This window comes from Pinus tabuliformis, chromosome 1_1 (genome assembly GCF_031772625.1).
Source record: "Pinus tabuliformis cultivar Carrire ecotype Pingquan chromosome 1_1, CPIR1, whole genome shotgun sequence".
Lineage (NCBI taxonomy): Eukaryota > Viridiplantae > Streptophyta > Pinopsida > Pinales > Pinaceae > Pinus > Pinus tabuliformis.
Window position 1 is genome coordinate 361,404,091 of NC_142297.1, and position 27,939 is coordinate 361,432,029.

Sequence of the window (27,939 nt, forward strand, 5' to 3'; positions counted from 1 at the left end):
AAAGCAGGCCAACTCCTTCACCAAGGCAAGTGGCTCACTAGGGGCCAAGTTCAACAGAAGCTTCATCATCTCATGGAGGAACTCAACGCAATGGGGACCATTGCTACCTAAGGGGGGAGGAATGATCCAAGTGGATATTGGTGGCCATCTACCAAGCCCACTTGGATGCCCACCATCATTTCTTTCAGCTTTTCAGTTTCCTTAATTGTAGCACAGTTTACTATTTTTAGCATTTTTTCGAGTCTTGAACTTCCTGAGCCATTTTGAGGCCCTAAATGACGTTTTTTGGGAAACATGGGAGCAACGTGGGTCCACAGACCTATGTTTCTCTTCCCAAAGTTGTAGTTCTTAGATAGATATTTCTAATGAGATATTGTGCACGTCAAACAAAGATCAGATGCCAAAGTTACGAACCCAGGAAGTTGATGTACCAGTTTACCCAAACAAGGCCCACAGTTTGGCATTTCATTTTCTAAGGTTAGGTTTTTGGATGTTTAGGATTTTCTATTGTTTCTCAGTGATAAATAGGCCTTCAAGCCTCATTGTAACATAGTTTAGAGGAATGTAGCCACCACATCTCTTCTCAGAGATAAGCTACCATCGCCCTCGTTGGTTTATTTCGATTGTTATTTGTAAGTATATTTCAGTATTTTACATTAATCAAATGAAGTATTATTTGTATTACATCTTTGTGTTTATGGTTATATCTATAATTTTCTGCATTGTTGTTTAAATCTGGATGACCTTCCTACCATTAAAATTTACTCTTCCAGGAAGTTTCCCTCATTTCCCTCTAAATTTGCGGTGCACAAAATAATAGAGTGCATTCCTAGTCCATTTTTGGAGACAAAAAGCACTAGAACAGGCTCTCCAAGTCCATCGTCATCGAAAATTTTATGGTCTCTTCAACATGACTCCCAAGCTTCAGAGCAAATAAATTGTAAAGGAAAACTAGTCGTTTAACATATAAAAGAAGATGAATATCTACGAAACCATCTTTCAGGTTTACTAACCATTAGAAACCAAAAATCTCGAAAGCAAACTAGTTGTTTTAACATATAAAGAAAATGAATATCTAAAAAACCATCTTTGAGTTTTACTAGCAATTAGAAACAAAAAAATATCGAAAGAAAACAAGTCGTTTCAACATATAAAGAAAATGAATATCTACAAAACCTCTTTTAGGTTTACTAGCCATTAGGGATGAAAATATCTCGACCAAAATCAACAAAATTGAAAATGCACAAACATCTCATTTAAAATTTATAACCATCAAAAATGAAAACTTGCAAAGAGAAACTAGAAAAATTTTAGCTACAACATGGTTGAATGTAATAAAATGAACTTAGAATAGATAGACCATGGTTATTGCAATAAAATGATAAGAATTAGCAAAAACGAAAATGGACAAATATATCATTTTAAATTTATAATTATCAAAAATAAAATCTTGATAAGAAAAGTTGGCAAAATTTTAGGTAGACCATGTTTGATTGCAATAAAATGTCTTAAGTAGACCATGGTTGATTATAATAAAAAGTTCTAGGTAGACCCTGGTTGATTGCAATAAAAAGTAGATCAAAGGAAAACTTGAAAAAATCTTAAGAATGTTGAATGCAACAAAACATAAATAATCGAGATAGAAACAATGATACTAACTAAAGAAACAATCATTGATAGTAAAAAGAAGAATGTATATTTAATTTCGTATCTAGTATGTAAGAATAACAACAGGGAATGCCTGAGTACACGACAATACTAACAGCAAAGAATGACCAAGTACATGACATTTCCAATTCGACATAGAAATGAGTACCACCAAGTACATAATTAGACACTATCATAAATTAATTAATTCAACGTTGACAATTACTTGTCCTCTATTTTACCTTTCAAGAACCCATACGAGAATATCAATATACCCACTACAACCATTCAAATATAAAAGTTCCTCTATATGAATATGATTCATGTTGAGCATACCAACAGCGGAGTATACCCAAATCACAAGAATTCAAAAAAAAAATCTATCATTTAATACCATATACACAATACAAGAACAAAATGCATGGAAATATTTCGTTAATAACAGCTCCATCATCAAGAATATTTTCTTAATAAAAATTTCATCAAGAATCAAAACACATTATTTAAAGAGTTCAAATGAGCATTTAAACAAACATAAAAATTCTATATATCTCTGAAAGTTATACTACATAGGATAAGTCATTCTCACCATGTAACATATGGTAAACCTACGAAACAATGACTCAAAAATTACCTAGTTACTAAGAGTCTAATTTGACAATCTATTGGAAAACCCCTCCTCTCTCAAGAATTTAATTCCATGAGTAAAAACCACATTTAGAAAATACCCATCACATGTAATCCTTTGCAAAAGAGTAAATCAATCAATCACCCTTCTTTCTAAAAGGGCATCCTTCAATTACTATTTTGTTTCCTTAGTTGGCTGACATACAATAGTTTGGTAGCTCCCACATACAACAACCATATGTGAATGACTGAAAATAGTAGTGTTGCATGGTTCAACAATTAAGATGTTTAGAGAAAATACTGACACAACTTTACAACTTCAAATGACACAAATTCCAATGAAAAAATAAATGAAATCACAATATACAAAGTAATCAGTAGATACTACTCACATTTGGAAGAGACCTTAGCACTTTACATCCCGCAAAAAAAAAATGAGTTCAAGAAACCAGACATCTAAAAACTAATGTGAAAAGAACAATTAACAGTCAAGCCAGTCAGTACCATGAAAAATGAGTTTGGAGATTGTGCAAGCCTTTTCAATTTGTTCGTTCTATTTTCCATCTCAACTGGGGGATGAAGAAAGTCAATATCATTAGAAAGAACTTGGAAATACCACACATGAAAAGCATTACAATATGTTAATGAATGAAATCCATATCCAATCCTTAACATATGCTAAAATGTTTTCAATTATATAAAAAATAACAAAACCACCACAAAAAACATTCTAAAAACATCTAAATCCCCTCGATTAGAACAATAATGACTGTCATAAACACCAATTGTTTCCAGGATTGAAATCGAAACTCCAATAGAAGATTGATATTTTTCAATAAGTCATGCTTAAGAATTTGCACTCTAACATTGGACTAAAGATAAGAATTTGCATGGCACTAGGTTGTAATGAGATATACATGTCGATAGGTGTTGTAGTGGCTACAACCACACTCCAAATTTTTTCCTCAGCATCATTTTTGAGCCTCCCTACCAACCATCATTAGCCGCATGTCTTGAATTTTCCAAGTACATAGGCTTCAACTAAGTTTCAATCACTTACTAGCCTGTGCTTGTCAACTTGTTTTCCTCCCATCCACAAGCTATCATTTCAGACTTAGTAATTTTTCTAGCTGAGGTGCTCACCTAGAAAAGTGCATAGTTCTGGAGGGGAACCACCCTTCCCTCCAGAAATTGCACAATCCTGCTTGGCTCTAGAAATGCGTAATCGAGCCAGGAAACCTTCCCTCTAAAATTAAGCAATCCAGCCCAACACTGGGCTTCATCTCAGAAAATGCACAATTATGACTGACAGCTAGGGCTTTAGTCCAGAAATTGCGCAATGAAAGAGAGACAACTAGTCTTGCTCAACCCAAAAACTTCACAAACTTCATCCTCAGGCTTGCAAACTATTGCATGTGCTTTCAGGTTGACTAGTTCCTCCCAAGATCTAGGAATCCTAGTTTGCATGCATGGGTTGCTTTTTCCTAAGAAGGAACAAAGAAAAAAAAACATTCCTATACTTTAGGGATCTATTTTTAGTAGCTAGAGGTTACACGCAAAGATCATTTCAGAAACTTCCCTCCAAGTGTCACTTTTTCTGAGATTTGTCACATGCGCATCATAAGCCTTATCCTTATCAAATTTATTTATTCGCTGCTACAGAGATAATTCCTCAAATCAATCTTGGAGCTCTGAAATCCCACATTGCATCTAGGAGTCTTTGAGACATCCAACTCAACTTTTTTCGGGTAAGTATGCTTTTCATGTCTTTTGCTACTTTTTTGTCACTTTTTGTATTTTGGTTTGTATGAATGTTGTTTGCTTTGTTTTGTTGAATGCCTGCTATCATTTTAATGTATGTTAGCTTATAAATCATTGTTTCAAGTTTTTCATTGCATCTCACGGTTGTCGCATGCATGACACTTTTTCTGCACAAATGATCGCCATTGTGGAAATTTACTTCACACATATGCTTGTTTTCCCATTTTATGAATCTTTCTCTCACTTTTTTCATGCATGATCATTCACTCTTGTTTACACTTAAGCTTCACCATGCATTTAGAACTTTTCATGTTCTCAGTCTGTCGACAGGTTTGGGCTGCTTTGGCCTAGACCTTGCCTTGCCCAGATAGCAATGCACATTTCTGAGAGTGAAGGCTTTGCCTTCCCTCCAGAAAATGTGAAAATCAGGCCCAGCACTAGCCTCCAGGCTTTCTTTAAGCATTTTTGGGAGGAAGTGCCTTGCTGGCCCTAGAAATTGTACAATGTAGTTTGTTGGGTTTGCATGTCATTGATGAATTAAACTACGCATTGCATAGTTTTAGTCCTTATTAGGCCAGGCCGAACTATGCATTACATTGTTTCAACAATTAGTTATCCCCCTGAGAGCCCAGACTGTGAATTGTGCCTTTTTGGCAGTTAGTCTCCCAACCTCAGGGTCAAAATTGCACAATCTTCCTCAAGTTGCTTTTGGTTTTCAACTAACAGATTTCTTTCCATAAGTGTTGTTATGTCTCTAGGTATCACAAGTCTTGATCCATCTCTGAGAAATACAGGTTCAATGGCCTCCAAGAGAGCAAGGTCAAAGGAAATTCTTGAAAGTGCAACTGTAGATGCAGTTGAGCTAGTGTTTATGAGCTTTCCTATCTACAAAGACACCAAGCTTTCCATAGAAAAATATATCAAGATGAAATTGTAGGACACCAATGATACATTCTCAAGCACATTTGAGGAAAATATGGAAGACTAGAGGGTCCATGTCAACATTTACAAGTATGGTTTGTACTAAATTGCATGCAGGTATCTCGCATTTCCATGCACGGACATGATCCACTAGGTTGTCTTGCATACGAATCCTAAGACAATGGTGTTGAGAAGTACCAGTGGAGCATAGATTGCTACGTTTAGGGAAAAGTACTTGTAGATGTATTTCTTGCCATAGTCGGTGATCACAATGGAGAAACCCTTCAATAGACCTAAGAGCAGTGCAAACTTAAGAGATATCTTGAAGAGTTGGGCAAAAGAGCCAGCCAAGTTCAAGACAACACCTAGCTAGGTTTACAAGGTGAGGACACTGAAGAAGGAATATTTGTACTTGGTCCTCTTTGTATGTCACTTATACGGCCAAGAGAGCATAAAGACCTTCCCACAAAGTTGGGTGATCATGTTGGACCAACTGGCCAACGAAGGAAGACTTTGCAACTAGTCTGACATATTGGCTCTCATGTTGAAGGAATTGGTGACAGAAGCCCAATATCAACCCAATGGTCAACAAGCGGAGATATACATGTCTGCCTACATTCTGGATGTAGTATGTGCCCGTCAGCAGTTCCCAGGCTTCGGTTGGGCATGATCACCTTTGGAAACCTCTATGCAAACTTATTGCAGATTGTTCTCCGAATGCAGCTTTTGTGGATTTATCATACAGTTGTTCTCCTCAGTGTAGAAACTGATATTTGAGCAAGATTCACCTTGCATGTCATAGGCAACAATGGAGGAATTTATCGACATAGCATATTGGTATGCCTCACCCCTCGGAACCTTCATATGATGTACACTGCGAAGAAGGCTCTGCATGTTTTATCGAATTTTTCCATGGACAAGCTCGTCATGCAAGAAGTGTCATATAACATCTCGACAGAGTTATCGGTGAGACTGCACAGGAAAAATAAGGCACCTTGGCCCGCTCTTCCTTTGTGGATCAGGTTGTAAGAGATTTAGAATATCAATCATGCTAAGGCCGAGATGGAGGAGTTCAAAAGATTCACCTTTGACACGAGAAGGTTCAATCAATACGACCCACATTGCTTGGTGAAGGACCACTTTTCGATAGTGAAATTTCCATGGATCCACAGGGTGTGTCATTGGCTTGAGGAAGACCCATGGAGATATTGTTATCACTCCTCCAGGCTCAATGAACTAGTCGGCATAGTTGTAGAGTGGTTGGCAAAGCAAAGGGAGGCATCATCCAAGCGATCAACATCATCATCAACAGTAGAGGGTAGAAGAACTATGCATGACAAAGGCAAGAGAAAGGTTTTTGATAGCGCAGAGGCATAGCAAAGTTGCAAGTTCTAAGAAGATCAACTTGTGTTGAAATAAGCTTTGGAGATTAAGGCTAAGAGGTGACAACAAGACAAGAGGATCACATAAAGGCTAAGAGAGAAACAGAGGAAGGAGGAAATAGAAAAGGAATTGTAGGAGTTGAAGAAGCAACTCAAGGAAGAATAGGTGTTGCGTAGAAGAGAGAAGGAAGCACAATGGGAAAAAGTACAAAAGGAGGCGCAACATGCACAGATTGATGAAACTGCACCCATATAGGTTATAGACTAATCGAAGCAAGTGGCATAGAGAAGACAAGGTGAGAAGTCGCCGGAGCAGAGCAGATGGACATGGGTATGGTCTAGCTAGAGTGAGATAGGATATTGACTTCATGCCTTGGAACCAAGAGGTAATCCTACCCACGTCACCAGATCCGGAAGCAGAGCAAGTGCCAAGCGATCAAGAAGACATAGAGATCCTTGTAGACAATCTAGAAGCAAAGATGCATAACATATATTTCAACGATTCACAAGAGAGAGTTTTGTAGTCGCGCAGCTTGCCGAACAGGTGATCATATCTGATGTGCACAAGCATCCAATAGTATTGTCCGATGTTACTAGAGCATAGGCCAAATCCACTAACTCGAGTGTTCAATTCTTGATAGCAAAGAACAAGCACATGGATAAGGAGTTACAACCAGTCAAGGAGGGAGGAGAACAGGTCACAACATCCACCAAAGTAGAGTTGAAAAGAGTGATACTAGATGAAGTACCATCCCTCAAGACAGTCATGCAGATGTTGTATTCTAGATTCATCATTGTTCACAAGTCAGTTGTCCATCTCAATGGTGGGTAGCGTCACTGTGCTAGGAGAGCACACATCTTGTCAAACCTACATACTATTCTCAATCTCATGCAAACAGGGAAAATGAGGTACAAAGGATCCCTATTTCACTTGCTAAATATGATGAAGCAAAAGGCAGTAGAGTTGACGGCATGCATCTAGAGTCAGATCCAAAACTATGAGGAACTCCCATAGCTCATCACCAGTTTGCAGGCTTCACATGCACAAGTGTTCAGAAGCATGGATGTTATTGTTCACACACACGCGATCCCATCCATTGGCACACTCACTGAGACAAAGTCAAACAACCAAGTCCAACTGGATCTGGACATGTACTTTGATGAGGTGATGCACATAGCCACCAGCATAGACTTGGAGATCAGCGCAGACACTATGCATCAGTATGTTGATGGCCCTTCTATAGTCAAGACTATGATGCACATGTTATCAGATGAGTTGGATATAGGTGCCAAATGAATGTACCCAGATGAAATGGGGGCAAGGATTCGCTTTCAATAGGATATCACTATTGAGCACGTGGATACCATAATGGACTACCAGGCTTGGTATCATTCGCCACAGTTGATCATCATGAGGATGTCGAAGAGTTGGTGTTCCCAAAGCTATCCGAGTCTTAGTAATGTCTTGCATGGCTTACTCAAGCCTATTTTGTCTCACATGGGTACATGTGCAGATTGTAATGTAACATCTAGTAAAAGTGAAAGACCAAGTGTCGATAGTAAGTGTAACAATCATGTAGTAGTTGAAGAGTCATGAGTGTAGGCGAAGAGTCACAAAGGGGAATTTCAATGTTCACCCCACCATTTTTTATTTATAGAAACTCATAGATCATTGTACAAGCTTTTGGGAGCCAATCTTCCTATATGTATCTTAGAGAAAGCTTGGAGTGTATTGTAACGAGCCTTGGTTTCTCCACAGTGCAGAGCTAGTATATCTCTTTGGAGGACCAGACAGTAGTGACTGTAACAGTCTATTGTTAGGACTAGTGGTTGGTCATAGTTGTATATATGATTGGATGTTTCACTTTCTTAATATAAAAAACCCAACAAATTTCATGCATATGTTGTTATCTTTTTTAATCTGTCTTGATTACTCTAATGATATATGTAGTTCTTGTTTACACATGTATGTACGAACTTTTCTATATATGTTTGTATGAATCTTAACGACATGTGTTCTTCATTTTGTTGAAAAGTGTGCAACAAGAAATGCTTGTTGAGAATGCAACAAGATGATGGAGGTTAGTGAAAAGAGTCACCTTCACTAAGTGGGCCCGCAGGAAAATTATGGCGCAAGTTCTATTTTTTATCCCAGCATGGATGATCATAGTGTGGGTGACCACAGTGTGAGTGATCACAATGTGGGTGACCAAAGTGTGGGTGACAACAGTGTGAGTGATCACAATGTGGGTGACCAAAGTGTGGGTGACCACAGTGTGAGCGATCAAAGTCTATTTTTAGACTGGCTGTTAAAAATAGAAAAGTCAAATATTATTGTCTCATAATAATATTTGGACTATAAACTTTGTCTTATTCTCTTGGAGCACTTCAAGATGAGCTACGGATGTGGTACATGCAAATCCCATAGGGAAATACATGGTTACCTATGGGATGACTAATATTTGCATGCAGGACTTCAGTTAGAACTCAAGTGAGTTGAGTTTAGTGGACTGGAGGTGCAGTTGATGGTGTTGTGTTCAATTTAGCCTTGCTAAACTAGTTGTATTTAGTCTAACTGATCAATAGACTAGAGATGAGTTCGGTGAATTATCTATTAATTAATTCACAAGCTATTAACTCATAATGCAACTATAGAATACATCAGTTAACTCAGTTGCATGTCAGTGCATGTTCAGTTGAGCAGGGATAGGTGTTAGAGGATCAGATTGCTATCAGTTGTGACTATAACTGTGCATTATGATTTGCACAATCAGAGGGATTGAGTATGCCAACGAATTGACCAATATCAAGAATTGTAGCCTGTGCTCACGTCCAACAGAGTGTGAGTGATTATTTGCAGGTCAAATACGAGTTTGTTAAGCCATTCGCATCAGTTCTTGAGCATGTATTGAGCTGTGGAGGCAGGCAAGCAACAGGGGAGATTTGGAGATCAGATCTGAGCTGTATTGTGTGTAACAGGTGGAGCTGGCACTGCATTGCTTGTGATAAGAATTGTACTTTTTAATGTTACATGATTCAATCAATATAATATACAGATAGTGTGGGGTTTTTAGCAAGATGCTTTCCCCAGGATACAGACTGTGTTAATGAGTTTGATTGATGCTTCTATGTGCGCCTGTGAATATTTTTGCTTATGTAAATTGATTATCAATGTAGAGGAGATTATGTATTATACATGTTCCGCTTATAATTTTATGATTAGGATAATCTCTGTGAATATGTGTTAAATTATTCAAAATTTCTACACGGTATCAGAGCTAGATGATTTGTAGAAAAATTTCTACATGATATCGGAGCTGCTTGATTTGTAGAAGAGATTTTTACAAGATATCAAGCGAGGATTGATCATCGGATCTATTATTCAAAAAGTGTTTACATTTTATTTCTTCAGGCAGAGTCTATGATCGGGCCCGGTAGCCTCTGGATTAATCCTTCTTTTGGAAGGTGAGATATCCGGTGAATGCCCATACAGTCGATCTCTGTACAAGAAATACTTTGTTCTCACGAATTCTAGATCAGAAGCGGTTGAGTTTTGAGCTGATGGAATTCGAATTTAACTCCAAAGCAAGAGATAAAACTTAGAAACATTAAGTGTGAGAATGGAGATAGTATGCCACAATATCTCACTAAGTTCACCCAATGCCGGGATGAGCTGGGAAATGTGGGGGTGACTGTCGGATGAGGATGGTAAGTCTAGCACTCCTTGACCTTCCTAAGAGTTGGCATAGCTACCAGGACTCGGTGAATGGAAGGGAGAAACTGTCAAATTGGGAACGACTATGGCCGAATTTGATGCAGGAGGAGATTAGACGAAGCACTAGAGACAGTTCTTCATCAATGCAGGATGAGGAGAACTGTACCTCAGCGAGTAAGGCGAAGAAGGAGAATGGGAAGGTTTCTCTTTCCGAATCCAATTCTTCCAATGATGGGAAGAAGGTTGACAAGGCGAAGGTGAGATGCTTTCGGTGTCATGTGTTGGGTCATTATGCTACTAATTGCCCAAAGAAGAAGTCCAAGAAGGGATCCGTGGAAGGATCTGAAGGTGAGGCACTTGCTTCACAGTTTGAGTTGGATTTCACACTCTTCGCATGCATGGTTTCATCCATGATGGGAAGTGGTTGGTTTCTTGACACTGAAGCTTCTTTGCACATGACCCGTGACAAACGTTTGTTCAGTACTTTGGAGGAGAAAGATATCAAGATACTCATAGGGATGGGTAATGATGAGAAGTATAGTGTCTCAAGTGTAGGCACGTTATTTTTCAGAGGGAGCATGGAGCTCACCTTACCTTGACCGATGTCAAGTATGTACCAGGACTGAAGAGAAACTTGGTGTCAATCGCGATGCTGGAAGACAGAGGTTATGATATAGTCTTCAGTAAGGGAAAGGTTTTCCGTAGACACATCATCACCAGACAGGTGAAGCAGATTGGTTCTCGGGTCAAGAACCTGTATGCTCTTGAGGTTCAAGATGCATGCAAAGCCTTGAGGAGCGAGGCAACTGATGGAGACTTGGTGGTTGAGAGGGAGCGTAAATTACCTCTCAACATGCAGAGCCAAAAGAAGTCTCAGACGATTGTGAAGGAGCCACGATTGGTGTAGCAGCTTCAGGAGGTTGTGGAGGAGCCACAACAAGGGGAAGCTGAGAGGAGATCAAGTAGAGACATCTACTCATCCAGAGACCTCCAGTAGGGGGAACCTTCAAGCCAGGTGGGCTGAGGGATCGCATGCAGCCATACCTCCAGGTAGGAGGTGGGGTGATGTGGATTGTTTGTCCCAAGGAGGAGGGGCAGGATCCTTGAGGTACCCAACCTCTTGGATGAGACCTTGCTACGGGAGCCCCAAATGTGTAGTAGCAGGAACTGACTGGTTGGGTAGAGACAGATGCGGACGGAGCGGTAGAGAGAGCGATAGTGCAGGGAATCCCAAGACAACGCATAGCTAGCAGGCTGCAGCAATGCGAGAGGCACAAGTGTTTTGCACAGTGCTAGGTGGCACAGAGAGGTGTGCAATGGTGCGACATGCATGGAGATGTTGCAGTAGCACAAATGTCAGAGAGGGAGCACTTGTCAGCAGCAGGTAGAGCTTCAGCATCAGAGGGTGTTTCTATCCAAACAGGGAGGTCAACTGGGAGGTGCAGTGCGGATGTAATGCTCAGAGATAGAACTAGTAGCAAGACAGATGCAGTCAAAGATCAAAGTGACAGAGGCTAGAGCAGTTAGATACTGAAGAGCACAGAGATGCAGAGTTTTCAATCGACAGAGGCAATAGCAGTCAAAGACTTTGATGACAGAGCAAGTGGACCAGCCAGATGTGTTGCATGGAGAACATTCCAGAGTTTCAGGATCGGGTTTGAGAGGAAGCCTTTCTTGTTGAGAGGGAGTGTTGAAAAGTGTGCAACAAGAAATGCTTGTTGAGAATGCAACAAGATGATGGAGCTTAGTGAAAAGAGTCGCCTTCACTAAGTGGGCCCGTAGGTAAATAATAGCGCAAGTTCTATTTTTGATCCCAGCATGGATGATCACAGTGTGGGTGACCATAGTGTGAGTGATCACAGCGTAGGTGACCAAAGTGTGGGTGACCATAGTGTGAGTGATCAAAGTCTATTTTTAGACTGGCTGTAAAAAATAGAAAAGTCAAATATTATTGTCTCATAATAATATTTGGATTATAAACTTTGTCTTATTCGCTTGGAGCACTTCAGGATGAGCTACGGATGTGGTACATGCAGATCACAGAGGAAAATACCTGGTTACCTATGGGATGACTAATATTTTCATGCAGAACTTCAGTTAGAACTCAAGTGAGTTGAGTTTAGTGGACTAGAGGTGCAGTTGATGGAGTTGTGTTCAGTTTAGCCTTGTTAAACTAGTTGTGTTTAGTCTAACTGATCAATAGACTAGAGATGAGTTGGGCGAATTAGTTATTAATTAATTCACAAGTTATTAAATCATAATGCAACTATAGAATACATCAGTTAACTCAGTTGCATGTCAGTGCATGTTCAGTTGAGCAGGGACAGGTGTTAGAGGATCAGATTGCTATCAATTGTGACTATAGTTGTGCATGATGATTTGCACAATCAAAGGGATTGAGTATGCCAATGAATTGGCCAATATCAAGAATTTCAGCCTTTTCTCACGTCCAATAGAGTGTGAGTGATTATTTGCAGGTCAAATACGAGTTTGGTAAGCCATTCTCATCAGTTCTCGAGCAAGTATTGAGCTGTAGAGGCAGGCAAGCAGCGGCGGAGATTTGGAGATCAGATATGAGTTGTATTATGTGTAACAGGTGGAGCTGGTACTGGATTGCTTTTGATAAGCATTGTACTTTGTAATGTTACATGATTCAATCAATATAATATACAGATAGTGTGGGGTTTCTAGCGAGATGCTTTCCCCGGGATACATACTGTGTTAATGAGTTTGATTTATGCTTTTATGTGTGCCTGTGAATGTTTTTGCTTCTGCAAATTGATGATCAACGTAGAGGATATTATGTATTATACATGTTCCGCTTATAATTGTATGATCAGGATAATCTCTGTGAATATGTGTTAAATTATTCAAAATTTCTACACGTTTAACCATGAGTTTGGATCGTTGGCTAACCTTATTTCTAGCTTGTGATGTATCTATGCTCATGTGTTCCCTTCCAACCTACATGGTATCATAGGTTTCCAAGGGGCACGCTCATTCCCCTGTTCTGTGTGTTAGAGCCATTCATGTAGCTTCCTTGAATTCCTACAGATGTAACATTCTTGCTACCAACATGGACATATTACTCACCTCTGCGTGAAACCATGGTCGAGGTGATACTGTATTACCATCTACTGGGACTCCTAGATGAAACGGTGTGAGGTCTTGCTGGGACTTCTTTCCAGGGATATCCTCAGACATATTGGTGGGCCCATCACCATCAACATTTCTGACACTAGAAGGAGGGCCATATCACATGTTGACTCCTCGCATCCTATTTTGAATATTTTCACATCTATCATGGATATCATTAGACTCCTCCCTCCGTGATGTCTATGTAACGATTAACCTATCGTCAACACAAGGGATTTTTATGATCTCTTATCAGAATTCATGTACAATGGTGAAGGCGAAGTGGCCTGGCCTGAGTACTTACATGACTTCCTTGCATTCCATGAGGATGTAAATGAGTTCTATGAAGTCAAGGTCATCTTGCTACATTCACACACACTTCGTGAATCCCCACAATGATGGTGCCACAACCTGCCTCACGGTTGTATGCACTCACTTAAGTATTTCAGTGATCTAATTAAATATACATTTCATCATTTTGATCCTGAACCCATTGACGAAAATATGTTGAAATAGCTGAAGGCCCTACATGAATCGCCTATGGATTTTTGGTAGCGCTTCCATGTACATCAATATGAAGCTATGAGAAAACAGAACAAATTCCAATATATTTGGGACAAATTCAAATATTTCCTTCACAAATAATTCTATCGTAAGATGAAGTTGAAGTTCAATCCCTGCTCAACATACTTCAGTGATGGAGCTCTGTAAGCATAAGAGGAAACAATCACTGTCACAGATGAATGTTCGCCTTCCCCTCATGAAACAACTCGACCACCACAACATGATGTGGGAGAACATGAATGCATGTTTGTTCAATTTTCATATCCTCCCAACATCACATCTCTCAATTTTCACACATATTGAGTTGCAAAGCCAATGGGTTGTCACATGCATTTGTTACCTCAGCCTTCATGTTCATGTTCTGCTCATCCACTGGATTGCACTATCCTGTGTTCTTTCATTCCAAACTCTACAGTTGTTTTGAATGAGGATCAAGCCATCGACAAAGTTGGTGTTTCCCAACCAACCTGCATTTTCATTTGTGATGAGTATGTACTATGACTGGGAACCTAAACATCAACTTGGGGTGAAGGATGATCTCCTGCTTCCCGCGCCTCCTCCACTTTTTCTTGACATCTTCGGTGATTATGCTATCTTTGATTTTCATTGTGTCAATCCTTCCATGGATTAACCTACTATTGATCATTTTCAGAACACGCCCGATGTTCGTCCCTCATTCAACAACGGAGAGGACAAATTGTTCATTGGCAATCCACTTGATTTTTCATCTGCCTTTTCAGGAAACTATTAGGTCCCTATACTACTAGTGTAACCCCTTATTGTTATTAATAAAACCCGCTTATTATATTGTTGTGCCCATGTAATCCCCATATGGTTATTATTGTGCCCCATAGAAGCTCACTATTGTTATTATTATGCCCTTACATTATTATTGTTATGTTGGCCCTCATTATATTATGACCCCTTAGACTCCTATATATAGAAATAAGGTCTTGTCATTTGTATCATACAAGAATTTTTCATTTACGTAATGTAAAGGAGGTTTACCCCTTGAAGAGGATGAATTCTAAGACGTTGATCTATCTTTTCTATCTTTTTGTGAGTTGGTTTCAAAACATTTCTTACGAGAGCTTTGGATTCTAGGGTTTTGCTGCTCCAAACAGCTCATCGTGAAAATTTCACTATAACATTTTTTCTGCGACCTTTCAGAAGCTAAAAATAAAACCCATTTGAGCCGAAATTGTTCTGCACTTTGGGTCCAAATTTCAAAATCAACGATCAAAATGTGATTGGCGATCGCATGTCGGAGAGGTCAGAGGACTAATGATAGTGGATAAGTGATGGTTGATACATTGATGCGCGATATGGTGATATCGCTGATATGCGATGATCGACGATAGGAGATTAGGGGTTTCAGAATGCAGACCCGACGATTTGTGGAATTGGGTTAATAGTATTTCATATCTGGCTTATGTGTTCAGCCGCATTATTTCCTATGTATTGCGTTAAAGTAATATGTTTTCGGATTATTAAAGGGAAACCTAATAAATACTTGGTCCATGGTTTTAATGCTTAAAAGCCTCGATGAATGCTTCCGATAGGCTTTGTGGGCCATAACCCACAGGCCCTAAGATCGATTAATTGTAAAGGAAATGGATTTTCGATTTACCCCAATATTCCTTTGCATCATCTTCCATCAAGACTCAACATACCAACATATGGAGGAAAAAGGGGGAAATTCTACTCTCCACGATCCTCAGTTTCTCTTCACTAATAGGAGGAGAATGGCTTCAACTGAAGCCATAAGTGTTAGATGCATAGAATAGGGCGAAATATACTAGTAATTAATTTGAATGGTTTAGGTAAGTTTGAGTCAATTTGTTGTTACATTATTGAATTCACTTATTTGTGTAAAACAACATTGCATGAGAAAAAGAAAATTCAAAGAACATACCCTCAAGGAGAGTATAATGCAACAAATCAAGATGCATGAAGAAGATAATAATTATTGGAGATGAGTTGCAATAGAAGATTTATATGTTAAAAGGGAATAAAAGAAAAATCAATTCCACAAGATCAACCCTTCAACAATAACAAAGAAGGAAAATGGAAGGAGATTAAAGAAAAGAGAGTGCATAGACTCATGTGGCGGTGGGGGGGTTTACAAGGAAGAAAATAAGACATCATCCACTGGACTCAATAAGAATTGATTTCTTAGGAAATGTAAGGTCTGCGTATCTTACATGACATACTCTTATTTCATTTAACTAGCAAATTTTTTATTATGCCCATTTTGAGTAGCTTTATCTTAAGGGGAAAAGCGATAACATTAAGTATTCTTTGGAGGAGTGAGCATATTCACTAAATCATCAACAGCAATGGAAAAGTGAGGAGAATATTATATCATAAAAAAATTGTATGAGTAGAAATAACACCAATTGTACTTTGGATTGCTACAAATATGCATTGGAATATGGGAGTGATTATCCATTGGATTCTCACACGTAAATGAGAAGCAAGGTATATGAAACAACAACGAAAACTGAGTAGTTGTTTATATCTCCTTGGGAGGAGTGTTGTTAGTAGTAATAGAGTTTCAAGAAGTAGATACAATTCCAAAACAGATAGTATATGTTTAGGGGGAGCATATCTGATATATCCAACACTTTACAGAAGAGAAACAACTATAAGAATCCATAAGGAATTTTTTTATTGATTGCAAGAATTATCATCCCTTGACATTGATGTCAAGGAGGGATGTTTGGCCTCCTTGGAGAAATTAGAAAGAAAATTTAATATAAATAGGTTGATTTATTAATGCTTTTTTTTTTTAGGTTTCTTTGGAAAAGTTCGCAAATGATTAAGGTTGTATATTAGATTGGATAACAACCTTCAAGTGCCTCACAACAGAGATATGAACCACTAAGGAAAGATAATAGTTTCCATGAGGAAGAGTGATAAAGCATCTAGTTCTCATAAGGAGAGAGATGGATTGACACTTTTCCATTGATGTCAAACGTGGGGGGAGGGACATCACAAGTTGCTCTTGTGTGATATTTCCCTCGAGCTTGTGGGAGATTTCCATCAGTTCCAAAGGGGGAGATTGTTGGCATTGTTAGGTTTGAATTTGGAATTTTTTAGGTTCCATTGATGTCCTCCTTAGTACATTGATGTGAACCTTAGCACATGAATGAGATGATTACACTATGGGACATTTTTGGCATGATTATGTTGGCAATGTTTGAGCATGCTAGTGGCTACAATTGTGTGTTGAAGTGTGGTACCTACCCCATTTGTTGTGGAGTAGGAGATTGATGAACGTTTATACTTAGCTCTTGAAGGTTATATATTCTAAGGATTTTTTTCCTCAAAATATAATCAATGTTTTTCTTAAAAATTGAACAATTGGATAGGCCTTCGAAGGACCTTTCCAATAATATATGGCAACTTGAAAAAGACCCATAAGTTCAACAGTTATTAAGTATTTAATTTTGACATGTTTATGAGGCTTAGGGTTTTAAGGACCTAATGATTCCACCAATGCCATGTTATCATGCCCTCAATTTTTGTTTGGTAGTATCACATATGAGAGAGCCCAAGAGATGGAATTTTTCTCAACAAAGTTGAAGATATTTCGTGTCCCACCCTAGAAATTTCAAGTCATGTTAAAATTCAAAGGCTTGTAGTTAACATACTTGAGAGATGAAGAAGATACTATTAGTTGACATGAATATTCATTTCCTACCCTAGGATCTTGGCTAATCGTTAATGCAAGGGAAAAATTATCCCACGATCCTACAATCTTGCAAAAAATAGAGCCCAAAAGATGGAAAAGAGGCTAACAAAAAATAAGAATATTGATGTTCCCTAGCCTATGGCGTAGAGGTGAGTTACATGGTAGCAATGGAGAAGGCTGCAGTTAATAGTCTAGGATAAATATATGGAACTGAAAATTTGGTCGGAAAATGGGAAAAAGATGGGAGAATAAATTTTAACATTGCAATCTCACCCCAGCCTATTTGAGATTGACAAAGTAATTTATCGTAGAACATAGGTGATTTTTACCTCTCTTCCACATAATATGATTTGGCAAGCAGTACAACATGGAATTCTCTTATTCCTCACAGGTTGATAGTATGGAGAAACGACAAAAGGATAAACATTATAATATTATTGGTTAACCAAGATTATGTGACAACTAGATTGGTACTGATGTTAACACGGTGATGACATGACATCTTATGAGAGAGAGATGTGGCATGCTAATTTGGAGTTTTTAGGTGGCCAAATGGGCCACATTTCGGGAACATGTGGTACCACTAAGATATGACCACATGGTAGAAGATATTTTAGTAGCTGATGTGGCTTGTCCTCGAAGTATATGCCAAGGGGCCCATGCTTGTGGATAATTTCTCATAATAACCAAGTTTGAACAAGTAGGAGAAAATGGAAAAAGAAAATCTAAGTAATATTGATTGATATGGTATTCCAAATTAAATTTGACATATAATCATCAACATATGGGGGGGTGCACCAAAGTAACCATTTAAAAAAATACCTAGATTCTCAATCTTTATTCTGCCTAATATGTGGACCCTAGATAATGGGAAAGTGGCACTATGACATGGAGGATAGTTGGTATTGATGTCACAAATAGGTGGTAGAGGTGATGACATGACAGTAGTAGCATATGACATGTAGAAATAAGAAATGGGATTTTTGTCTCGCTAACTAAGTGATTGGTAGGTGACACTTGGAATGTATAAATCAACATCAAGACACGTGCAAAGGTCAAGTTGATTGCATAAGGTGGCTTAGAAAATGAAGTGGAAATATCAATTATTTAATAATATAGGAGCATGCTAAAGTAAAGAGTTATTTTGGTCCACCTTCCAAAGTTGTGGAGGAAATTAAAGGAAAGTTTGATTTTGGTTCATGGTTTTGCACTAAAAGGCCAATGAAAATCCATCTATGCATTTAATAATATAGATTGGAGCCAGTTTGGTCCTTACTAATAAACCTAGATTATTAATTCAGGTGCGGAAAAACGAGATGATCAAGATTCTAGTAGCTATGTTTACACTAAAAAAGACGACATTTTAACATCCAACTAAATCCAATCATGGTACATTGGACCTATATATACCTAGATTCCCCAACGCATTCATTCAATTTGGCCTATAGCTCATTTAGGCTTCGAAAAACAATATGGCGCAAGACAAAGATACACTCCTACATATTCAAATCACACATTATATAAATATTAGTTACAGTCATTTTTGTTTTCCCTGGGTCATAGCACTTGGTTTTAACACTACTCCACTGAGTCGAGGAGGAGTCCCGTTTAGACACAAAGGTATTCTAGAAAAGTAATATGTCCAAATGATTGGTTATTAATTGCAATCATGTGAACTCTGATCTCAATTTTTTTGAAATAGTTACAAACATGATCATGGCATGTGGTTTCCAATGGTTAGGGGTTTAGAACCAGGGGGCCAAGGAAGCATGAAAATTGAAGAATAATGGATTTCATCCGAATTGTATCTCCATGACATGTTGGCTTTGACCATGTCTTTTCTAACAGAATCTGGTATAAATATCTTAAGTTGAAGAGACATAATGGGTGAAAGTAAATTGTTTGTGGAAAAGTAGTACAAAGTAGAAGAACAAAGAAATATAAGTTCTATAGGATTGAATGTAGGAAAAGTCTAGGAATGAAGTTTGAGGAAGACATCTGACATAGATAGTGAAGTTGTTCACTATGAGTGTGGATAAATGTTATAACATTCTTAATTACGATGTTGTTTGTAGTGTGGAAGAATTTTATTTGAATTCTAATGGATAGCATTGTGAAGAACTAGAATAGAATGGAGTGTGTAAAAGATTATAGTTAGTATTTTATTCAAGATTCTATGTTACAGAACACATAACTATCATTTTAGGGGACCGGTGTATCCTTCTAGTGAGTGCTAGTAAATCATTTCAGGTATTGATGTCACTGAGTTGGTGCCAGTAAATCATTTTAGAGGATTGGTTCCCTTCTCTTTAGTGTCAATAAATCAATATAATATATTCATGCCTACAAGATCATTTACAATAGAATTTTCGTACATATTTGATGTATTCTTATGTTGATAATGTGATTTCCATTTTATATGCATTGAAATGTTTTGAATAGTTAAAATCAACCATTATATTAATTCAACGCCCACCCCTCCCAATATAATTATAATTACAAAAATGGAAATGGAAGAAAAAATATCACTAAGGTCAATTCCATCTAGTGAGAAAGTCCCATTGCTACAAACAAACTTTGTAATTCTCCAATCTTCCTTCTACATTCTACTTCTGTTTTAAGAGCCATTTTCTCCCAATGGGATTTCTTGAAACTAGTGACTCCAATAGATCTCAAGCCTCATTCATTTGATCATTAGTAATAAATAAAGAAAAGTTTGAATGAAAAGCAGGTGGAATATATATTTTTGAATGCCTTCATTCCAAAACCACTCTCCTTCATACTAAAGTTTATGGTTCTTATTTTTCCAACATACCTTTATCAACATTTTTGAAGATTTATTATATCACCCTCTAAATTTAGATATGCAACTTGAGAACATATATTTCTATTTTTGGAATATCCTCTTATAAACAAGGCATCCCATTGTTACGTTCCTTGTTTTTCCATTTCATCTCCTTCAACAACAAGAATGAGAATATCTTATCAAACCTAAAGGTAGTTGTATCAATACCTATCACAACAGCCATACTATGTGAGAAGTTTGGTAGAAATTATAAAAAGTTGATGAGTTATATTCATTTGAAATTGTAATACCATCATATAATAGAAGACTTACCATAGTGTATGATTTATTGAGATGGTGTGTGATTTGTGTCTCCATCCTTCATTCTTAGGTTATACTTCTTTTCTACGAATAATTTGTTCACTAAGGACACCAAGGACTTAGAATCTTATAATGATCCTAACTTATCCCATGAATCATTTTCTATAGATTCCAGTGAAACATTTATTATTACTAAATATAAAAGATGTAATCATATTGTGCTCTTTCTCTTTTGATCCCACTTGGAGCAATATTCTAGTTTAAGCTTCCACTATTGAAAACTCTATCAATTGAATTTCTTGATATCTATATTTGAAGTAATAGCCATTTATTTTTTACCAAAATAATATCTCACACTATAATAGTGATTAGCAACAAGGGCCTCCCCTTGAAGCCAAAATTACTGTGATTCCAATTGTAGGTTTTAATCTTTTATATCTAATTGGTGTAATTATATTCTTAATAATAAAAATGCAATATCAAACACAAAGGTAAACACAAATATTTTATATTGGAAACTAAAAAGGAGAAAAGGAAATGAGTACAATGTTACAACATGTGACACACACATCCAAAGAAATAATTTTCATTGCATTTTCTTTTGATTACAATTTAACTATAACTACTTATCCCGAAGTGGAAAACCATGAAAAATCCCACTGTGCATGAGAGTGAAGAAATTCCTAGCAGGTGTTTATACAATAAATCAACTTCCCATCATCAAAATCCATTGGTCGTAATCGATGGAAGTTACCTAGAGGCCACCTAAGGTGATATATTAGAAAAGTCTAGGATGATTTTTTATGAGAGGAAACAACTAAATTGAAGAAATTCATTGAAAACAACAATTCATTTAAATAAAGTGTCAACCATATGAAGGAAAAAGCAAAGGACATGACATAAATGAAGAACAAGAGAATAAAAAAAGCAATAAAAGAAGATTGGGCAACAATAAACAATCAACATAAATTTCTTGAGGTGCTTCAAATGAAGATAGATTTGAGCATATTGTAATGTGAATCACACTTCATATTTATATCTAAGCATAGGATACATTGGTCTAAGAAGAAGTTGTAGTACCTTATATTGTATATATGTGGGATCAAGTATAAGAATTGTAACTATTTGAGCCAATGTTGATGTAGCTATGATAAGGAAAGAAGAATACAATTCAGTATATTGTATGGGTTGTGGTATGTCGAAGTCACTTGATAGTTCATGGTAAGCCAAAACCAATTTTCATGACAGGGGGTGGTTAGTAGTGAGTGAATAACTACTTGACTACTTGTGATAAGAAAAAGCAAACTCACGAAGATTATGATTATTGGTAATCCAAATAAAACTCATCATGTTGTTTTGGGTTAGCCAAAAAATGCCCAAGATTATGATTGAGCGTGATGTAAAGAGAGTGAAATTTTTTATGATTGAATATCTATGACTAAATCATGCATGGTAACTTTTTATATGCATTCAATAGAGGTAAATGGAAATAAAAACTTAGCTCATGGATACAATAGTTTATTTAATTCAAAGTATATTTATGAAGCCATTAGTTGATGGATATAATTTTTCAACAGAGTGTTGTAATATGTAACTTAACACTAAAGGAACCTATTATTAAATTATTTTTTTGAGTTAGATAGTCATTTTCTCAAGAACATCTAGGAAGAAGAAAATTATGCATAACTACCGTTGCATTTTCGTTTGATTACAATAACTATAACTACTTATCCCAAAATCCAAAACCAAGGGAAAGCCCATCATGCACCATAGTTAAGAAATTTCCAATAGGTGCTTATACTAGAAATCAACTTCCCATCATGATGGTTAATGGTTATCTAAAATCACATGTAAATTTTCTAGTGCTTGAAAACCATTGGCTGTAATGGATAAAAGTTAAGAAGAGAGCATCTAGGATGATATATTTGAAAAATACAAGATGATTTTCTATAAGGGGAAGCAAGTAAAATGAAGCAATTGATTGAAAACAACAATTCATTCAAACAAAGTGTTAGCCATATGAAGACAAAAGCAAAGTACGTGACATAAACGAATACCAAGACAACAAAAAAAAGCAGTAAAACAAGATTGGATATTGTTAGAAAAACAACATAAACTGTGAGAGGTATGTCAAATAAACTTGTAGTACCTTATATTGTATGTATGTGGGATCATGTATGAGAATTGTATATTTAAGCCAATGTTGATGTAACTATGGTAAGGGAAGAATAATTTTATACCATATAATGTTTGGGTTGTGGTAGGTGGAACCCACTTGTTAGTTCATAGTAAGCCAAAACCAATTATCATGATAGGGGGTGGTTATTAATGAGTGAAAAACCACTTGACTGCTTTTGATAAGCAAAAGCAAACTCACCAAGATTATGGTTGTTGGTAATCCAAAAAATTCTCATTATGTGGTTGTGGGTTAGCCAAAGAACACCCAAGATGATGAGTGGTCATGATGTAAGGAGAATATAATTCTTTATGATTGAAGATATATGACTAAACCAGAAATGGTGATTTTTATATGCCATTAAATAGTTAGGAACTAAAATTCCAAGTTAGATCATGCATAGAGTAGTTTGTTTAGCTCATAGTAGATTTATGAATCCATTAGTTGATAGAATTAGTTTAAAAAAAAAATGTTTTAATATATAACTTAACACTAAAAACACTTGTCACTAAATTTTTTTTTGGGGTAAAATAGTCATTATTCTTAAACACAACTATTTAAAAAACACTTATACTAATGTACTTTCAAATTAGATTGGATTAATATTAATAATGCAATCAATAAATACTTAACTGTTTTAGCATTTACGTACATAATAAATAAAATATATTTATTATAATATTTCCTTTTCAGTAGGAGTGGACGGATATGTATTTTTATAATATTTTTAACAGTATTGTTGAAAAAAATGATGGACAAAAGTTTTTTTCACGAACTGTATTAATTTTTGACATAGTCCAAAGGCGGTTTTGCTCCAAAAATAATGGAAATTTAGCAAGGTTTCGACAAAATAAGATAGAGATTTTTGGAAATCTTAGTTATAATTATGGAGCATCAGTTATCACGAATGGTCGAAAGCATGACGTTTCGACCATTCGTGATACCTGTCAGGAACGTTTAAAGGTTGTGACTATTGAGTCAAAGGAGCACGTTGTAGTAGATGAACAGGAACGTTTAAAGGTTGTGACTATTGAGTCAAAGGAGCACGTTGTAGTAGATGAAAGGGCCAAACAGTGCTATAGGCAAACAGCTGTGTGCAAAAGTAATTTACATTTCAATTTATTCCCAGTTTTATAAAACTGTAAACCATATGCATCAAGTATTTTTTTCACCATGCTACCCATACAATAGATGAGCTAATTCACACGAAACCCACATTGTAGATGGAGATTTGGGAAACAAGAATATGCTTTGGAAAACTTAATCTACGTTTTCAATTAAAAACATATGCGCCGGACAAACCTTTTATTTCACAGCATAACTTTAATTTATTGTAATACAATTTTTCATATATTTTTAAATCGTAAAATTTCTATATTAAAACATTGGTAAAACTTCATACACAACAGAAAAAAACAAATTGATATGTCATATGTCAACATTGTCCTTCCTCATTATAAGACTTTGATAGTAAAGCATATGCAGAATTTCATCAAAACACAAATCTTGCAAATATCAAAAGAAAAATGTCCAGCCTTCGCACATAGTCATTCAAAGATCATACAATCCACCTCAGGCTGATGCATGGTTTACTATATTTTATTCGCAAGCATCCGAATTGCGTCTTATTTATATCTTATATATGCCTTCGATAAAAATTAGTAAATATATGATTCAAAATTTAGAAGTCTTAAAACTATAATGCTTGCACTGCACGTGTAATATTCATGGGCACTTATGTTTATTGCGATGTGTTTTCAGGTTCGCATAGCAAGGGCAGAGATTCTCGTTTCCAGTTGTGCCAGGAGGAACACAATTGCATTTGCCACAGCAGGTGCCACAAGCTCTTAAACATATCTTTTGGCGGGAGGACTCTTTGCATCTTTCCCCACATGCTTTCTTGCAATCTGCATTAACCCCAGTTAATAACGCTAAGGATAAGGCTTCACTTCATAACACATGTTAAAACAACAAAAGAGTTTTTTTTTTTCATCTGTACCAATTCACACGGCTTTTGAATCACATGGCCTTTAATCCCAAAATGAATGGATTAAAAATTGATAACCACGATTACATGAACTGTATAAAATTTGGAATCAGTACTCGCAAACAGGCTAATTGTAACTGAAGGGTTAGGTTAATTGGTCTCTTTGATATGTTGCGAGTTGTTTCTGACCATGGGTTAGACTCTCAGTTGAAGGGAAGTCAAATAAGTAAGAACAGATGAAAAATGAATTATATATTTTCTTTACAACACTAAGATGATAATATCAAATATTTGCTACTTCAAACAAAAATTGAAATAAAGCAGGGACTTTCTTTGAACTTTGTGAGGGCCCAGAAAACAAGGTAACAAACAAAAACCATAGGTAAATTCTCCATTATCTTAAGAATAAGGAAACCTGAAATATATGGGTTAGCATTATTCAGTTTTGATGTCCAGAAATAGAAAGAATTATATTAATAAAAATATCAAAAGATAAACTATTTGTAAAATGAAACAAAGTTTTAAAGTTAGAAATAAGAAAATGAAGCAAGAATTTGGAACCATAAAAAAAAATATAAACATAATAAAAATAAAATACAAAAAGCACTAAAATTCCTATAAAGGGTCACTAGCTATCCTGTGGAAAAGTTTTGAAGGTTAGAAAAAACAGTAAGCAACAAATTATAGAAATAAAATAACCAACAAATCATAAAGAAGCAACATCTTTATAAAAATAAAAAAATATAAATTGTTCACATTAAAAAAAATAAAATAAAGAAATTATGTTCTTTGTCCTTGCACGTTTAAAATCTAAAGACAAAACCAGATAAATTTATATAGATAAGTATAATGCATCTGTGTATAAAAATAAATAATAAGCAATAGTTGGCGATAATGATCGGTTAATTTCTGACCTATTGGAGCTTTTGCCGGAGCTTTTGCGGGAGCCGGAGCTTTTGCGGGAGTGCTAGGAGTTTCTGGTGACGAGACTGGGGAAGAAACTATTAAACAAACAAAAAGATCATATTAGCTTAAGTAAATTACTATTGAGGTTACACAAAAGTATGGATAAAATATGCAATGTTGCAATTTCAACTAAAATATATTAAAATATTGCCAAGCTTAAAATATTTTCAAGATACAATAGCTTAACTCATCTACATAAGCAAGTGCTGGCATGATCAATGGCCTTTTAGTAAAGGTCAAAATCTAAAATCTTAAAAAATAAAATAATATAATAACAAAACATATTTTACCTCGAACCCCAGAGGATGTTAAAGGAAACACTGCAAAAAAACAAATAAAGTCAGCTTAAGTAGAAGTCCAAAAAAGGAAACAAGTTAAGACTGAAAGCTAACCATTTAGATCGTCTTACAAAATACGACCACCCTAACTACAACCCGAAACAGGTTCGCGAATACCATCAATCAATATCTACTGGAGGAGCTGGGATGAAAGCAATAATAAATAAAGAGGTTGCGATCAACAGGGTAGGGATCATCCAGACGCCGAACCATCCGATGTAAAGACGGTTTATAAAATCATGAGAGGCTCCCAAGCATAAGGCTAATCATTTAGATTGTCTTGACAAAATACGACCACCCTAACTACAACATTAAACTTACTGACTCCAAGAGAGAGTGAGCATATGACACCCAACAAAAACAACAATACAAAGCAAAGCGGAAAGAGTGGTATTAATAAACATTGAAGGTGGGCCTAGGGTTCATAATAAAATGTTGTTTAGCAACAGAAACCTCGGAGAAACTGTGACTTGACAGGAGAAATCTGAAAGTAACAGCAACTACCGCAGGATGTGAGAATGAGAACTCCGACTTTACAAGAAATGTGAAAGAAACATAGACAACAACAACTCACAATCAAAGATAATCAACCAATAATGGCTGAAACGAGCATTGAGTAAAACAACGACCAACAATAATTGGTGTGAGTAACAAGCGACACGCACGAACAAGTTAAATCATCAACCGCAAGTGTATCCAAAATGAAATTCGAATTGATATTACAAAGTTGAAGCAGTAACTACGATAAAATTGATGGCTATGCTTTTTTTGTCAACACCAAAAAGATATCAAACATTATAAAATAATGCAATACAATGTACGCCTTTCAGGGTAGATACCTGTTGCCTGTTGAAGCCTTCTGTTCATTCCATTTTCTTGCGGCTAGAATCAGGAAAGAAGGAAACCCCATGAGATTAGCTCAGTATAGGTAGAATTGGGCCTCTTCACTCATATTCAAAATGTATAAATATATACTTACATCACCGGTTGCTGAAGCTCTTATCCTGGTCGATTCAACATAGATCTGCGAATTCATGGATTAAAATCAGCTAAAACAGTCATATATATATTATTCAGAATTAGCGGACACAAATTACTTTTAATAAACATGTAAACGAAAACGGCAATTCAAAAAAGTTCTTACTGGAACAGCAAGTACTATCACCACCAGAAACAAAACAGAAACCCTTCCTGGAGAATCCATAGGAGCAGCTTATACGAAGAATAGATTTAATGGATATTTCACCGTGGAAGTTCTCCCTGAGATGTATATCTTTGACTCTGCAATGCAAATCGAGGGCACGGTGTCCATTTATAGTCTAATGGGGTAGATTTGATCGTTGAATTTTTTATTAAAATAATATGAATATTACACACGTTATTAATGGTAATTACTCCATACTTATCTACTTGATAATAAATATAAAATTAGTTTCTATAAAATTAATATCTTTGACTCTGCAATGCAAATCGAGGGGACGGTGTCCATTTATAGTGTAATGGGGTAGATTTGATCGTATTAAAATAATATGAATATTAGACAGGTTATTAATGGTAATTAATCCATACTTATCTAGTTGATAATAAATATAAAATTAGTTAATAAGAAAATAATTTTTTTTAAGTATTTTGATTAAAGAGATGATGTTATTTTATTGTGTCTACTGTAATATGGAAGAGATATTGTAATTTCTTATTTATAAAGAATTTGATTTGGTCCAATAACTTAAAAATAAAAATAAATCAAATATTGGATAGATCAAATCTTTTTACACGCGGATTTCACTTCTTGACAGGTGGTAGATCATGAACTAACATAGATCTGGCGTGGCTTAATTATTAATTATAGTTATTTTTTATTTTATTCTTATACTTATTTTATATTGATTCAGTCAAAATGTTAATAGGACATCACAA

At 36.2% G+C, this 27,939-nt stretch overlaps 1 pseudogene across 1 annotated transcript; it reads right to left on the minus strand.

Moving 5' to 3' along the window:
- Window positions 1-2,411: 2,411 nt before the first annotated feature.
- On the minus strand, window positions 2,412-27,294 carry LOC149213091 (uncharacterized; annotated as a pseudogene). Its single transcript, XR_016250030.1, has 8 exons — window positions 27,167-27,294; window positions 27,002-27,046; window positions 26,862-26,904; window positions 25,975-26,004; window positions 25,633-25,719; window positions 2,780-2,879; window positions 2,667-2,696; window positions 2,412-2,537 (listed from the first exon to the last, which is right to left on the minus strand). The product of XR_016250030.1 is annotated as an uncharacterized LOC149213091 (transcript).
- Window positions 27,295-27,939: the final 645 nt, after the last annotated feature.